This window comes from Arachis ipaensis, chromosome B8 (assembly GCF_059453495.1).
Source record: "Arachis ipaensis isolate K30076 ecotype BB chromosome B8, ASM5945349v1, whole genome shotgun sequence".
NCBI lineage: Eukaryota > Viridiplantae > Streptophyta > Magnoliopsida > Fabales > Fabaceae > Arachis > Arachis ipaensis.
Window position 1 is genome coordinate 85,199,764 of NC_142443.1, and position 16,827 is coordinate 85,216,590.

Here is a 16,827-nt window from a genome sequence, read left to right on the forward strand (position 1 = left end):
GGAGCTTTCATTGAAAGCTTGGCTGGCTAGTGAGCCATGTCTAATTCCTGGACTGAAGCTTTAGACTAAGAATGCAAGATTCCTAGAATTCATATTAAAAATTTTCGAATCCTTATATTCCTTTTTCAATTAATTTTCGAAAAAAAAAATTCAAAAAAATTTAAAAATCATAAAAATCAAAAAAATATTTTTCATGTTTCTTGTTTGAGTCTTGAGTCATGTTATAAGTTTGGTGTCAATTGCATGTGCATCTTGCATTTTTCGAAAATTCTCATGCATTCATAGTGTTCTTCATGATCTTCAAGTTGTTCTTGGTAAGTCTTCTTGTTTGATCTTGATGATTTTTTGTTTTGTGTCTTTTATTGTTTTTCATAGGCATTCTTGAATTCTTAGTGTCTAAGCATTAAAGAATTCTAAGTTTGGTGTCTTGTATGTTTTCTTTGCATTAAAAGTTTTTCAAAATTGTGTCTATGATGTTCATCTTGACATTCATAGTGTTCTTGGTGTTCATCTTGACATTCATAGCATTCTTGCATGCATCACATGTTTTGATCTAAAAATTTCATGCATTGCATCTTTTTAGTGTTTTTCTCTCTCATCATAAAAATTTCAAAAATAAAAAAATATATCTTTCCCATTTTCTCTCATCAAATTCGAAAATTTGGATTGACTTTTTCAAAAATTTTTAAAATCAAATTGTTTCTCATGAGTCAAATCAAATTTTCAGTTTGAAAATCTTATCTTTTTCAAAATCTTTTTCAAAAATCAAATCTTTTTCAAAATTCTTAGTTATTTTCAAAAATTCCAAAAATATTTTTCAAAAATATTTTTCTTATTTTTATATCAAATTTTCGAAAATAACATAATCAATTAATGTTTTGATTCAAAAATTTGAAGTTTGTTACTTGCTTGTTAAGAAAGATTCAAACTTTGAATTCTAGAATCATATCTTGTGATTTCTTATGAATCAAGTCATTAATTGTGATTTTAAAAATCAAATCTTTTTCAAAACTAATTTCAATCATATCTTTTCAAAAATATCTTCTTATCTCTTTCAAAAATTTGATTTAAAAATATCCTCTCTAACTTCCTAACTTCTTATCTTTTCAAAATTGATTTTCAAATTTGTTTCAACTAACTAACTAACTTTTTGTTTGTTTCAAAACTTTTTCAAAATTTCTTTTTAATTTATTAATTATTTTAATTTTTAATTTTTAAATCTTAATATTCGAAAATTACTAACATTTTTCAAAAACTATTTTCAAAAATCACTAACTCTTTTTCAAAAATTATTTTCGAAAATTCCTCCTCTCCCATCTTATTCTATTTATTTATTCATCTACTAACATCTCATCTCACATCTCAACCCTCCTCACAGTTGTGTTTCTTTCATTATATTACATTCTTTGTCTCCCCCTCTTCTTCTACTCACACAGAGATCCCTATACTGTGGTATAAAGGATCTCTATTATTATTATTATTATTTTTTTCTGTGCCCTCTTCTATGAGCAGGAGCAAGGACAAGAATATTCTTGTTGAAGCAGATCCGGAACCTGAAAGGACTCTGAAAAGGAAACTAAGAGAAGCTAAAATACAACAATCCAGAGATAACCTTTCAGAAATTTTCGAACAGGAAGAGGAGATGACAGCCGAAAATAATAATAATGTAAGGAAGATGCTTGGTGACTTTACTGCACCTAATTCCAATTTACATGGAAGAAGCATCTCCATTCCTGCCATTGGAGCAAACAACTTTGAGCTGAAACCTCAATTAGTTTCTTTGATGCAGCAGAACTGCAAGTTTCATGGACTTCCATCTGAAGATCCTTTTTAGTTCTTAACTGAATTCTTGCAGATATGTGATACTGTTAAGACTAATGGAGTAGATCCTGAAGTCTACAGGCTCATGCTTTTCCCTTTTGCTGTAAGAGATAGAGCTAGATTATGGTTGGATTCTCAACCCAAAGACAGCCTGAACTCTTGGGATAAGCTGGTCACGGCTTTCTTAGCCAAGTACTTTCCTCCTCAAAAGCTGAGCAAGCTTAGAGCTGATGTTCAAACCTTCAGACAGAAAGATGGTGAATCCCTCTATGAAGCTTGGGAAAGATACAAACAGCTGACCAAAAAGTGTCCTTCTGACATACTTTCAGAATGGACCATCCTAGATATATTCTATGATGGTTTATCTGAGCTATCAAAGATGTCACTGGACACTTCTGCAGGTGGATCCATTCACCTAAAGAAAACGCCTGCAGAAGCTCAAGAATTCATTGACATGGTTGCTAATAACCAGTTCATGTACACTTCTGAAAGGAATCCTGTGAGCAATGGGACGCCTATGAAGAAGGGAGTTCTTGAAGTTGATACTCTGAATGCCATATTGGCTCAGAATAAAATATTGACTCAGCAAGTCAATATGATCTCTCAGAGTCTGCATGGAATGCAAGCTGCATCCAACAGAACTCAAGAGGCATCTTCTGAAGAAGAAGCTTACGATCCTGAAAACCCTGCAATAGCAGAGGTAAATTATTTAGGTGAACCTTATGGAAACACCTATAACTCATCATGGAGAAATCATCCAAATTTCTCATGGAAGGATCAAAAGCCTCAACAAGGCTTTAATAATGGTGGAAGAAACAGGTTTAGCAATAATAAACTTTTTCCATCATCCACTCAGCAACAGACAGAGAACTCTGAACAAAACACTTCTAATTTGGCAAACTTAGTCTCTGATCTGTCTAAGGCCACTGTAAGTTTCATGAATGAAACAAGATCTTCCATTAGAAATCTGGAAGCACAAGTGGGCCAGCTGAGTAAAAGGATCACTGAAATCCCTCCCAGTACTCTCCCAAGCAATACAGAAGAGAACCCAAAAGGAGAGTGCAAGGCCATTGACATAAGCACCATGGCTGAACCTACAAGGGGAGTAGAGGACGTGAATCCCAAGGAGGAAGACCTCCTGGGACGGCCAGTGATCAATAAGAAGCTTCCCTCTGAGGAACCAAAGGACTCTGAGGCTCATCTAGAGACCATAGAGATTCCATTGAACCTCCTTATGCCCTTCATGAGCTCTGATGAGTATTCCTCTTCTGAAGAGAATACGGATGTTACTGAAGAGCAAACCGCCAAGTTTCTTGGTGCAATCATGAAGCTGAATGCCAAACTATTTGGCATTGATACTTGGGAAGTTGAACCTCCCTTGTTCATCAATGAACTAAGTGATCTGGATCAACTGACATTGCCTCAGAAGAGACAGGATCCTGGAAAGTTCATAATACCCTGTACCATAGGCACCATGATCTTTAAGGCTCTGTGTGACCTTGGTTCAGGAATAAACCTCATGCCTTTCTCTGTAATAGAGAAACTAGGAATCTATGGGGTGCAAGCTGCTAAAATCTCATTAGAGATGGCAGACAGTTCAAGAAAACAGACTTATGGACAAGTAGAGGACGTGTTAGTAAAGGTTGAAGGCCTTTACATCCCTGCTGATTTCATAGTCCTGGATACTGGAAAGGAAGAGGATGAATCCATCATCCTAGGAAGACCTTTCCTGGCCACAGCAAGAGCTGTGATTGATGTTGACAGAGGTGAAATAGTCCTTCAATGGAATGAGGACTCCCTTGTGTTTAAAACTCAAGGATCTCCCTTTGCAACCATGGAGAGGAAGCAGAAAAAGCTTCTCTCAAAGCAGAGTCAACCAGAGCCCCCACAGTCAAACTCTAAGTTTGGTGTTGGAGAGTTTCAACAGTGCTCTGAATATCTGTGAGGCTCCATGAGAGCCCACTGTCAAGCTATTGACATTAAAGAAGCGCTTGTTGGGAGGCAACCCAATTTTTATTTATCTAACTATATTTTTCTTAGTTATATGTCTTTGTAGGTTCATGATCATGTGGAGTCACAAAATAAATATGAAAATTGAAAACGGAATCAAAAACAGCAGAAGAAAAATCACACCCTGGAGGAGCATCTGTCTGGCGTTCAGCGCCAGAACAGAGCATGGTTCTGGCGCTGAACGCCCAAAATGGGCAGCTTCTGGGCGCTGAACGCCAGAACAGGCATGGTTCTTACGTTCAACGCCAGAAATGGCACACAAATGGGCGTTGAACGCCCAAAATGGCCACCAACCTGGCGCTGAACGCCCAGAGTTCGGTGCAAAGGCATTTTTACATGCCTAATGGGTGCAGGGATGTAAATCCTTGAACACCTCAGGATCTGTGGACCCCACAGGATCCACTCAGGATCTGTGGACCCCACAGGATCCCCACCTACCTCCACTTACTTCTTCTCACCACTCTCTTTCATACAACCCCATAAACACTCTTCCCCAAAGACCCTTCACCAATCACCTCAAACTCTCTTCCCCATCACCTCTCCACCACTCACATCCATCCACTCTTCCCCATAAACCTACTTCATAAACTCCACCTACCTTCAAAAATTCAAAACCAATTTCCCACCCAAACCCACCCATATGGCCGAACCTTAACCCCCCTCCCTTCCCTATATAAAGCCCTCCATTCTTCATCAAATTCACACAACACACCCCTCTACACCCCTTTTGGCCGAAACCACATCTCCCTTTCCATATTTCTTCTTCTTCTTCATCTATTCTTTCTTTTATTGCTCGAGGGCGAGCAAGATTCTAAGTTTGGTGTGGTAAAAGCATAAGCTTTTTGTTTTTCCATTACCATTGATGGCACCTAAGACCGGAGAATCCTCTAGAAAGGGGAAAGGGAAGACAAAAGCTTCCACCTCCGAGTCATGGGAGATGGAAAGGTTCATCTCTAAAGCCCATCAAGACCACTTCTATGATGTTGTGGCCAAGAAGAAGGTGATCCCCGAGGTCCCTTTCAAACTCAAAAGAAATGAGTATCCGGAGATCCGACATGAAATTCAAAGAAGAGGTTGGGAAGTTCTAACAAATCCCATCCAACAAGTCGGCATCCTAATGGTTCAAGAGTTTTATGCTAATGCATGGATCACCAAGAACCATGATCAAAGTAAGAACCCGGATCCAAAGAACTATGTTACAATGGTTCGGGGGAAATACTTGGATTTTAGTTCGGAAAATGTGAGGTTGGCGTTCAACTTGCCAAACATGGAAGAGAATGCACGCCCTACACAAGGAGAGTCAACTTTGATCAAAGGTTGGACCAAGTCCTTATGGACATATGTGTAGAAGGAGCTCAATGGAAGATTGACTCCAAAGGCAAGCCGGTTCAACTAAGAAGATTGGACCTCAAGCCTGTAGCTAGAGGATGGTTGGAGTTCATTCAATGCTCAATCATTCCCACTAGCAACCGGTCTGAAGTTACTATAGACCGGGCCATCATGATCCATAGCATCATGATTGGAGAAGAGGTGGAAGTTCATGAGATTATACCTCAAGAACTCTACAAGGTGGCTGACAAGTCCTCCACCATGGCAAGGTTAGCCTTTCCTCACCTCATTTGCCACCTATGCAATTCGGCTGGGATTGACGTAGAGGGAGATATCCTCATTAAAGGGGACAAGCCCATCACTAAGAAGAAGATGGAGAAAGCAAGAGAGCCCATTCATGGAGCTCAAGAGGCGTATGAAGCTCATCACCATGAGATCCCGGAGATGCCTCAAATGCACTTTCCTCCACAAAACTATTGGGAGCAAATCAACACCTCCCTAGGAGAATTGAGTTCTAATATGGGACAACTAAGGGTGGAACATCAAGAGCACTCCATCATGCTTCATGAAATAAGAGAAGATCAAAAAGCAATGAGGGAGGAGCAACAAAGACAAGGAAGAGACATAGAAGAGCTCAAGGACATCATTGGTTCCTCAAGAAGGAAACGCCACCATCACTAAGGTGGATTCATTCCTTGTTCTTGTTTCTTCTGTTTTTCGTTTCTATGATTATGTGCTTATCTGTGTTTGTGTCTTCATTACATGATCATTAATAGTTAGTAACTTTGTCTTAAAGTTATGGACGTCCTATGAATCCATCACCTCTCTTAAAATTAAAACTGTTTTAATTCAAAAGAACAAGAAGTACATGAGTTTTGAATTTATCCTTGAACTTAGTTTAATTATATTGATGTGGTGACAATGCTTCTTGTTTTCTGAATGAATGCTTGAACAGTGCATATGTCTTTTGAAGTTGTTGTTTAAGAATGTTAAATATGTTGGCCCTTGAAAGAATGATGACTATGAGACATGTTATTTGATAATCTGAAAAATCATAAAAATGATTCTTGAAGCAAGAAAAAGCAGCAAAGAACAAAGCTTGCAGAAAAAAAAAATTTATAGGCGAAAAAAAAAATAGAAAAATAAGAAAAAGAAAAAGCAAGCAGAAAAAGCCAATAACCCTTAAAACCAAAAGGCAAGGGCAAATAAAAAGGATCCCAAGGCTTTGAGCATCAGTGGATAGGAGGGCCTAAAGGAATAAAATCCTGGTCTAAGCGGCTAAACCAAGCTGTCCCTAACCATGTGCTTGTGGCGTGTAGGTATCAAGTGAAAACTTGAGACTGAGCAGTTAAAGTCAAGGTCCAAAGCAAAAAAAAGAGTGTGCTTAAGAACCCTGGACACCTCTAATTGGGGACTTTAGCAAAGCTGAGTCACAATCTGAAAAGGTCCACCCAATTATGTGTCTGTGGCATTTATGTATCCGGTGGTAATACTAGAAAACAAAGTGCTTAGGGCCACGGCCAAGACTCATAAAGAAGCTGTGTTCAAGAATCACCATACTGAACTAGGAGAATCAATAACACTATCTGAACTCTGAGTTCCTATAGATGCCAATCATTCTGAACCTCAATGGATAGAGTGAGATGCCAAAACTATTCGAGAGGCAAAAAGCTACAAGTCCCGCTCATCTGATTGAAGCTATGTTTCATTGATAGTTTGGAATTTATAGTATATTCTCTTCTTTTTATCCTATTTGATTTTCAGTTGCTTGGGGACAAGCAACAATTTAAGTTTGGTGTTGTGATGAGCGGATAATTTATACGCTTTTTGACATTGTTTTTAGTATGTTTTTAGTAGAATATAGTTACTTTTAGGGATGTTTTCATTAGTTTTTATGTTAAATTCACATTTCTGGACTTTACTATGAGTTTGTATGTTTTTCTGTGATTTCAGGTATTTTCTGGCTGAAATTGAGGGATTTGAGCAAAAATCAGATTCAGAGGTTGAAGAAGGACTGCTGATGCTGTTGGATTCTGACCTCCCTGCACTCAAAGTGGATTTGCTGGAGCTACAGAACTCGAAATGGCGCGCTTCCAATTGCGTTGGAAAGTAGACATCCAGGGCTTTCCAGCAATATATAATAGTTTATACTTTGGCTAAGAATAGACGACGTAAACTGGCGTTCAACACCAGCTTTCTGCCCAAATCTGGCGTCCAGCGCCAGAAAAGGAGCCAAAACCAGAGTTGAACGCCCAAACTGGCACAAAAACTGGCGTTCAACTCCAAGAAGGACCTCTACACGTGCAACACTCAAGCTCAGTCCAAACACACACCAAGTGGGCCCCGGAAGTAGATTTATGCATCAATTACTTACTCATGTAAACCCTAGTAGCTAGTTTATTATAAATAGGACCTTTCACTATTGTATTAGACGTCCTTTTGACCATCCTGGATCCTGGATTGTATTTTGATCCTGTGATCACATTTTGGGGGCTGGCCACACGGCCATGCCTGGACCTTCACTTATGTATTTTCATACGGTAGAGTTTCTACACTCTATAGATTAAGGTGTGGAGCTCTGCTGTTCCTCAAAGATTAATGCAAAGTACTACTGTTTTCTATTCAATTCATCTTATTTCGCTTCTAAGATATCCATTCGCACCCAAGAACGTGATGAAGGTGATGATTATGTGTGACGCTCATCACCATTCTCCCCTATGAACACGTGCCTGACAAACACTTCCGTTCTACATGAAATAAGCTAGAATGAATATCTCTTAGATCTCTTAACCAGAATCTTCGTGGCGTAAGCTAGAATGATGGTGGCATTCAAGAGAATCCGGAAAGTCTAAACCTTGTCTGTGGTATTCTGAGTAGGATTCAATGATTGAATGACTGTGACGAGCTTCAAACTCGCGATTGTTGGGCGTTAGTGACAGACGCAAAAGGAGGGTGAATCCTATTCCAGCATGATCGAGAACCGATAGATGATTAGCCGTGCTGTGACAGAGCATGTGAGCATATTTTTCACTGAGAGGAGGGGATGTAGCCACTGACAACGGTGATGCCGTTGCATAAAGCCAGCCATGGAAAGGAGTAAGACTGATTGGATGAAGATAGCAGGAAAGCAGAGGTTTAGAGGAATGAGAAGCATCTCTATTCGCTTATCTGAAATTCTCACCAGTGATTTACATAAATATTTCTATCCCTATTTTATTATTTATTACTCGAAAACATCATTATCAATTTATATCTGCCTAACTGAGATTTGCAAGGTGACCATAGCTTGCTTCATACCAATAATCTCTGTGGGATTCGACCCTTACTCACGTAAGGTATTACTTGGACGACCCAGTGCACTTGCTGGTTAGTTGTATCGAAGTTGTGAACCATGGTATTGGCACCATGTTCTTGGCACCATTGCCAGGGAAAGAAAGAGCCATGAATTTTACATAATTAAAGTGTAATCATGATTACGCGTACCAAGTTGCTCACGTTGCCAGGGATTGTTCGAGCCTGGACATCACAATTTCGTGCACCACACTAATTAAATTAGCAAAAGATTAGCGTCAATGAAAACAATATTAGCTAACAACTCTAGATCACCAACATGAGTTGGGTTTTCATAACTCAAGATTGTCTAATTACTCTATCCAAGCTAAGAATGCTCAAAATCTACTCTAAAGCCCAACCAAGCATTTTGTCAAACACTTGGTGGGTAATAAAGTAAAGCTTAATAAATGTGCAAGAATAGTAAAATCTACCAACTATAAATTGCAAGGAAACAAGATCAACAACTCAATTCAACAATAAAGAAACATCAAACATTAAATTGCATTAAAAGAAAATCAAATCCAACAAGAGCATCCATGACCATCAAAGAGAAATTAACATTACAAATCATGAGAATGAAAGAGTAGAAGTAAGAAACCATAAAAGAAACAAGATGAAAACATGTAATTAAATCTAGATCTAAGATGGAAATTAACCTAACCTAATTCTAGAGAGAAGAGGGAGCTTTTCTCTCTAGAAACTAACCTACATGATGCTAATTCTACAAACAATTGCTCCCGCTTGCTTGGACTTCAATTTTGCATGAAATACACTAAAAAACAAGTTGGATTTGGGCCTGGGCAGCTCAGAAATCGCCCCCAGCGTTTTGCCTTTTAGTGGGCCATGTAAGTGTATTGGCGCGTGCGCGCCATGTGTGCGTGCGCGTCAATTGGCAAATATTCCATCTGCGCGGACGCGGCATGTACGCGTGCGCGTCTGCAGGCGAGACCACTTTTGCGCTGCGTGCCTTGTGCGCATGTGCATCCTTGGATGCATTCCCAATCTTTGTTTCTTCATGTATTCTCCCCTTGTATGCTTTTCTACTCATTTCTTCCATCCAATACTTGCCTTATGGACCTGAAATCACTCAACAAACACATCAAGGCATCGAATGGAATTAAAGTGAATCAAAATCACCAATTTAGGGCCTAAAAAGCATGTTTTTACACTTAAGCAAAATTCAAAGGAGAATTGCAAAACCATGCTATTTTGTTGAATAAATGTGAGAAAAGGTGATAAAATCCCCCAAATTAAGCACAAGATAAACCACGAAATCGGGGTTTATCAATCCATCCATGAAAGCTCCAGAGGCTTGGCTGGTGGTTCATTGCTGTTCTACTTCAAAGAGCTCTCAATATATTCTTCCTTTAATTCCTTGTTCTCTTGCTCAGACTCATGCATGGGCTTGAAGGCCTGGAAAGTGAGCTGCTCATCATGTATTCTTAGTATCATCTCTCCTCATTCTACATCAACGAGTGCTCTTCCAATAGCCAAGAATGGTCTCCCTAAGATGATTGGGTGAAGATGGCTCTCTTCCATTTCAAGAACGACAAAGTCAGTGGGGAGAAAGTAATTCCCCACTTTGACCAGTACATTCTCGACTACTCCTTCAGTTTGCTTATGAGTTTTGTCATCCAATTGGATGATTACATCTGTGGACTTAAGCTCATTGATTTTCAATCTCTTCATGAAAGACAGAGGCATCACATTTATGCTGGCTCCCATATCACAAAATCCTCTATCAATCATGATATCTCCTATAGCACAAGGAACGTGAAAGCTTCTCGGATCCCCTTTTTTTATGGGTAATGCCTTCTGAATGAGAGCACTGCAGTTCTTGTTCATCACCACTGTTTGGCCACCCTTCAAGTTGCTCTTCCTAGCTAGTAACTCCTTCATCGACTTGATACAAGTAGGCATCTGTTTAAGGATTTAGAGGAAGGGAATGTTGACATGAAGAGTCTTAAATTCATCCAAGAATTTAGTGTATGTTCTCCCTTTCTCACTGTCCTTGAGTCTCTGTGGGAATGGTGCTTGTGGCACATATGGTTGCAGGGTTTCTTTCTCTTGTGATTCTCTCCCTTGGGCAGGATCAGTCCTTTCCACAATCTCTTCTTTCCTCTCTTCTGAATCTCTTTGATTGTGTACTGTAGAATTCGTAATTTCTTCCGTCCAAACCTCCTCACTTGCGAGGTTTACTGCTTTACATTCTTCCCATCTCACATTTTGTGTTCCTTCTCTTGGATTCATCTCAGTATCACTTGGGAAACTATCAGTGGATTTGGGGATTTGTTGAGATAGGTATCCCACTTGTGACTCAAGCTGCTTGATAATTTCTCCTCAACTTTTTATACTACCTCTCACTTCTTCCCTGAATTTTTTCATGTCTTCAGACTCCTTGCAAAGGTTTGCAAGCATATCATCCATTTTGGCCATTCTATCATCATCGTGTGGCAATGATTGGTTGGAAGTGAGGTGTTGAGAATGGTTATTGTGGTTTTGGTATGGTGGCTATGATTAAGTGTTTTGTGTGGTCTGGTATGGTTTTGGTTGGAGTTTTGGTGAGTGGATTTGTTATACTGGTTTGGATTATGGGATCTATGATCTTGGCCTTGGTTTTGTTGGTTCTCCCAACCATAGTTTGGGTGGTTCCTCCAACCTGAGTTATAAGTTTTGGAATATGAGTCATTAGCTTGCCTAGATGAATTTCCAAGGTAATTAGCTTCCTCCCAATTAACTCCTTCTTCTGTGTCCAACTCTCCTTGAGATGATGGTTAGGTGTGGATGGCCGCAGCCTGATACTTCTCCATTTTCTTGGTCAATTCAGCCAGTTGCTTGGTGATCATCTTATTCTGGGCCAGGATTGCATCCATATGGTTTAATTCTAGGACTCCCTTGTTGTTGCTCCTCTCCGAGGTATAAAAATACTCATTGTCAGCCACTATCTTTATAACATCAATAGCTTCTTCAATGGTCTTCTTCTTGTTTAAGGAACCTCCAGATGAGTGGTCTACAGCTTTCCTTGATTCACAATTCAGCCCTTCATAAAAGATATGAAGTTGCACCCACTCATTAAACATATCAGGGGGTATTTCCTTATCAAATCTTTGAATCTCTCCCAGGCTTCATAAAGAGTCTCACCATCCTGCTGTCTGAATGTCTACACTTCAGTTCTTAGCCTGTTTACTTTTTGTGGAGGGTAGAACATTGTTAAGAATCTATTTACTAGATCCTCCCAGGTGGTCAATCTTTCCTTGGGAAATGATTCTAGCCATTTTGATGCTTTGTCCCTCAAAGAAAATGGAAACAGTAACAATCTATAGGTGTCAGGATGCACACCATTAGATTTAACTGTGTCACATATCCTTTGGAATTTGGTGAGATGCTGATTAGGATCCTCTTAGGCACTTCCTCTAAAAGAACAGTTGTTCTACACAAGAGTTATGAGCTGAGGCTTCAATTCAAAATTATTAGCATGAATAGTTAACTTTTGAATGCTGCTACCACAGTTTCCTGGGTTTGGATTGATGTAGGAACCCAGAACTCTCCTCTCTTGTCCAGCAGAGTTGGCTGCACCTCTTCTGGCATGATTGTTTACCTCTCCTTCATGAATATTTTTCATATCATCCTCTATGGTTATATCCAAATCTTCCTCCTCTTTTTCTATACCAACAACCCTCTTTTCTCTTGCTTCCCTTCTTAATCTCAGGAAGGTTCTTTCCGATTCACTGTCAAAGGAGGTTGAAACCTCTCTTCTACCTGTCATACAAGTAGCACAACAAGTAGCAACCAGCAAGTGAAGGATTCACAATTAATGAAAAAGTGTGGTTAGAGCAATTGAGGTAAATAATCAAACAGTTAATGAGTTCGTGGGTTAGTTTTACTGGAAAGTAAAGAAGTAAGGTAAAATTAAAGAAAAGCAACTAAAAATTGCAGAGAACAAAAATGAACAAATGAAATTAAAATTCAATTACTCAAAAGAAAAGAAAAAGTGCTCAATCTAGTTATCCTCCAATTTAGTAATTGTCAATACAAAACCAATCCCTGGCAACGGCGCCATAAACTTGATTCACAAAAATTTGCCTCTCAACAAATTTCCTACCGGCAAGTGTACCGGATTGTCGTCAAGTAAAAACTCACTACAGAGTGAGGTCGAATCCCACAGGGATTGGTTGGTTGATCAATGTTAATTGGAGAATTATACTAGTTGAGCGAAATCAGAATTTAGTTGAGATTGCAGAAAGTAAATTGGCTGGAAAGTTAAATTGCAAGAAAGTAAATGAACAGAAATTAAATTGCTGGAAATTAAATGACAGAAGCTTAACTTGCAAGAAATTAAATGGGAATGGGGATTAAGCACGAAATTAAAGAACAATATATAAACAGAATGGGTAGATCAGAGATGGGGATTCATTGGGCTTTGGGAGATATTGAACTCTCCGGATCAAATCATTTTCATCTCTTCCTCAATCAATGCATTCATTGACATTGCTTGGCAATCTTAGATGATTGGATCCTAATGTCTTGGCTCACGAATCTCTCTAAGCATGAACAATTGCCCAATGTCTTGATTTAATTGCTCATGGGAAGAGTTGAAGTTTGGTCGCTGACTATACCACACAAATTCATAGATCAATGTATTGGTAGGATTACATGTCACTATATCCATCCAACCTCCAATCTTATCCAATGTGAGAAAAAAATTCTAGCATGAATTCTTCATCCCTCTCTCAAGGATTCGAAGAATTCCAATTATGAATAGCTTCTTTGTCAAGACAACTATCCAATTGAATTAAGATCGAAAGCTTTCTTATAAAAGAAAGAAGAAGAAGATGAAAACTACTATTGATCCATTGAATTACAATAGAGCTCCCTAACCCAATGAAAGGGGTTTAATTGTTCATAGCTCTCAAAATGGAAATTTGAATTGAAAGATACATTCTGGAATTTGAACTGAAAGCAAAAATGAAGTAAAAAGTCCTCAGTGAGAAAAAAGGTCCTTTCTCACTTAAATGCTAAGCTATTTATACACTTTCTTCCATTGATCCTCAATCTCTGAATTGGGCTTTTGGCCTTGATGGAATTGGGTTGAAATGGCTTCAATTGGTCTCCCTTGCTGTTGAGAAGAGATCTGTTTGATTTGCATGTTCTGGTGCTTCAAGTTGGAGTCAACGTTTGATGGCCAACGTTGACTCAAACGGCTTCTTAAAAACCAGATAAAGTTGCTGTCATCGGCGTTTGACTCAACGTTGGAAGGCCAACGTTTTTCTACCCACGCGTACGTGTGCCTGGCGTGTTTGCACCCATGGGGTAAAAATGCTCATCCACGCATGCGCGTGCTACACGCGTGCGCGTGGATGCAAAATTATCATTTTCCAGTTTTAAACAAAAGTAGAAGAGCGTTGGCCTCAGCGTTGGACTGGCAACGTTTCCTCCAACGTTGGCCAATCCACGCGTGCACGTGGATTCTTAAAAGTTGTGCCTGTGTGTACGTCTCACGGACGCGTACGCATCGTTGCGCGTTTTCAGTTTCAAAATTTTGAGATCAACATCGCGGACGTTGGCCAAGAACGTTGGAGGTAGCGTTTGGGGTCCAACGTCACCCACCCACGCGTGCGCGTGGATTGTCAAAATTTCAAATCCACGCGTACGCGTACAGCACGCGTGTGCGTCGCTACAGTTTTTCAGAATTTCTAGAAAGCTGATTTGTTCACAACGTTGGGGATAACGTTGGATGTCCAATGCTCCCTCCAATGTGAGCATCAGCAAATTATGTAGACAATTTCTCTGCCTCCCTTCAACGTTTGAGGCAACGTTGGTGGTCCAACTTGGCCACCAAAATTGCTTCTTCTTCATCTTTTCCAGGCTCCTTCTTCAACTTTCCTCCAAGCCTTCTTTCACCTGTCATCAACCAATACATGCATCAAAGCCTTGCTAAAGTCATGAGAATTTTCATCATTCTTAGCACATAAGTAATTATAGCAGAATTCTCATGAAATTACATCAAATTAACCATGGTTAGATGAATCTAGGTATGCATGAATTTCCACCCAATTTGCTTACTTATAGCTCAAGAAAGTGCATAAAACCTATTAAAAACACAGAAAAAGGATAGTGAAACTAGCCTAAGATGCCATGGCATCAATTATATGGGTTTTTATTTGAACAAAAAGTTATTACTTTTGAATTTGCGGAGATCTCATAGGATAAAGAAGAAAAATATATTCGCTTGCGTAATAAGTAATAAATAGATTTTTAGTCGTATTGTGGTTATGCTATTTTAGGGGCTATATCTTCAATTTTTGTTTTAATATTTGTTGATCAGGTCCCTCGTCGGAACAGTCTCTAAACCTAATTAATCGGGTCCAGGCCTTCTTCATGGCCTAAACCAACTCGGTAATCCCAAACCCCTAATCAACATTCAAAATCAAATACTCCTCTTATTTTAATTAATAAGATAAGGTAAGATAACAACCGCAAAGGCTCCCTTACGTACGTTACACATTCTAATCGTCACCTGTACCTCTCAAATCCATTCTGACTTGAGCGTTGAAGTGTCTTTGCAAGTACCACCCTCCGCCGCTCCAAGTAGATCCGATCCCGTCACCACCTAAGGCTGGTGAGTCCCTAATCCACCTCACAACCCGTACTAGTGACATCTTGTACATTGGCACTGTCTATGCGGACTTGCCAAGTCTTGGCAACATGACAGAAGAATTCGGGGAGTGGTTGTCAAGCCACCTCCACGAGTCAAACATTCCAAACCCAACACCTAGAGCAACGTCCCCTGATAAGTGTGACTTAGTGACACCGAGCTACCGAGATCATGGAATGCTGTGAACATACGAGGCTACTACTCATAGGCAAGCCCCACCGAGTTGATAACTTCAGCAATTTAAGGTATATTTGTAGTTTTTGTATTTCCTTTACTTTGCTTTACCTTTTCTATTTTTTGATGTTTATGTCCAAATCGCTTTTATGGGCACTCTTTCCTACCCAGAAAACAACGGGAGGTTTTAACGAGGCCCAGCTTTTAATAAATGTTATTCATGCAAATACTCCTTTTTAAGCTTTTGTATTTTTACCCAAGCAAATGGTACAAAAAATAGCTACCCCAGTGCCCAATCACCCTCGAGGCCAATGAAACAAATATTCAAATAAACAAAATAAAGCGTAAAATTTGGCCCATAAAGAGGCCTACAAATAGTTCATAAGAAAATTGCCAGGAAAGGACACTAAAGCAGTTTTAAATTGCTGAACAGACGGCTTACAAACGTAAAAGAAATTGTTTCACAAAACAAGCAATGTATATATGTCAAACAAATGGCTTACAAACTTCAGAAATAAAATAAACTTAGCTACTCAAGGTCCATGATCTGCCTGTCCTTCATAGTTTGAAAAGCTCCCACAATGGACACATCTACATCCGGAGCCAACACTTATACCTGAGCTTTTAAAGATTCCTCAGTAGCCGATATGGCTGTGTTCGCATCAGCTAGAAGACCAGCATTTTGGTTCTTCAGACCCTCTACCTCGGCCTTTGCAGCCTTAGCCTCTGAACGAGCCACCGCAACAACACTCCTAGCTTTGGCCGTAAACTTCTAAGCCCTAGCCACCTGGGACGTAAGCTCGGTTTCCCTCTCCAACAATTGTAGAATCTCAAAACTCGCATCCTCGGTAGCAATAGCCGCCTTTGCCCTTGCAGTTTCAGACGTCTCTAGCTGTCCCTTTAGAGTGCTAAGCTTCACTTATGCTTGACGAAGTTTCCTATCCAGAAGGAAAGTCTGCGAAAGTATTGGTTCGGCCCTCTGGATGATAGCGGCCAATCGAAGGAGAGTAAGGTACACCGACTTAGCCTGACCAGAAAGATCACAATCCCTGAAGAACTCATTAGTGCTGGAAAGCAAATGTCAATCAATATAACCAGGAGCGTCAAAGGGACAGTCCATCACACAGGGGGTAACCACACATGCACTAACACCTTCCTGATTATCCCCAGAACTCTTACGCTTCCTGTTATTTTTGGGGACCGAAATCTCCTGGATATCATCGTCCCCGACAGCCCTCTTTTGAACGATCTGTTGTAAGACCGACTGGGAATTAGGGATGGATGCTGCCGAAGGCATCGATCGAGAAGATCCCTCATGCCCATCCTCTAAAATATGAACGAAAGCAGCCTTCAACCACTGCAATATTGTCATCCCGTCAACTATCCCAAGTATGAAACACAACCAAGTTGATGAATCCATATTTGATGATGATTTTTGGTTGAAATTGAATAGATTTCATCATATAAACTTGCACTTATTCCCTTAAATAGCATGCTTTTGAACT

The 16,827-nt window shown here is 39.7% G+C and overlaps 2 non-coding genes across 2 annotated transcripts; one reads left to right on the plus strand and one right to left on the minus strand.

Annotated features, from left to right (window-relative positions):
* Positions 1-2,038: 2,038 nt before the first annotated feature.
* On the minus strand, positions 2,039-2,142 carry LOC148548675 (small nucleolar RNA R71). Its single transcript, XR_015897940.1, has one exon. It is a non-coding gene; the product is annotated as a small nucleolar RNA R71 (small nucleolar RNA).
* A 9,425-nt stretch (positions 2,143-11,567) lies between these two features.
* Positions 11,568-11,674, plus strand: LOC148548676 (small nucleolar RNA R71). Its single transcript, XR_015898850.1, has one exon. It is a non-coding gene; the product is annotated as a small nucleolar RNA R71 (small nucleolar RNA).
* The last annotated feature ends 5,153 nt before the right edge of the window (positions 11,675-16,827 follow it).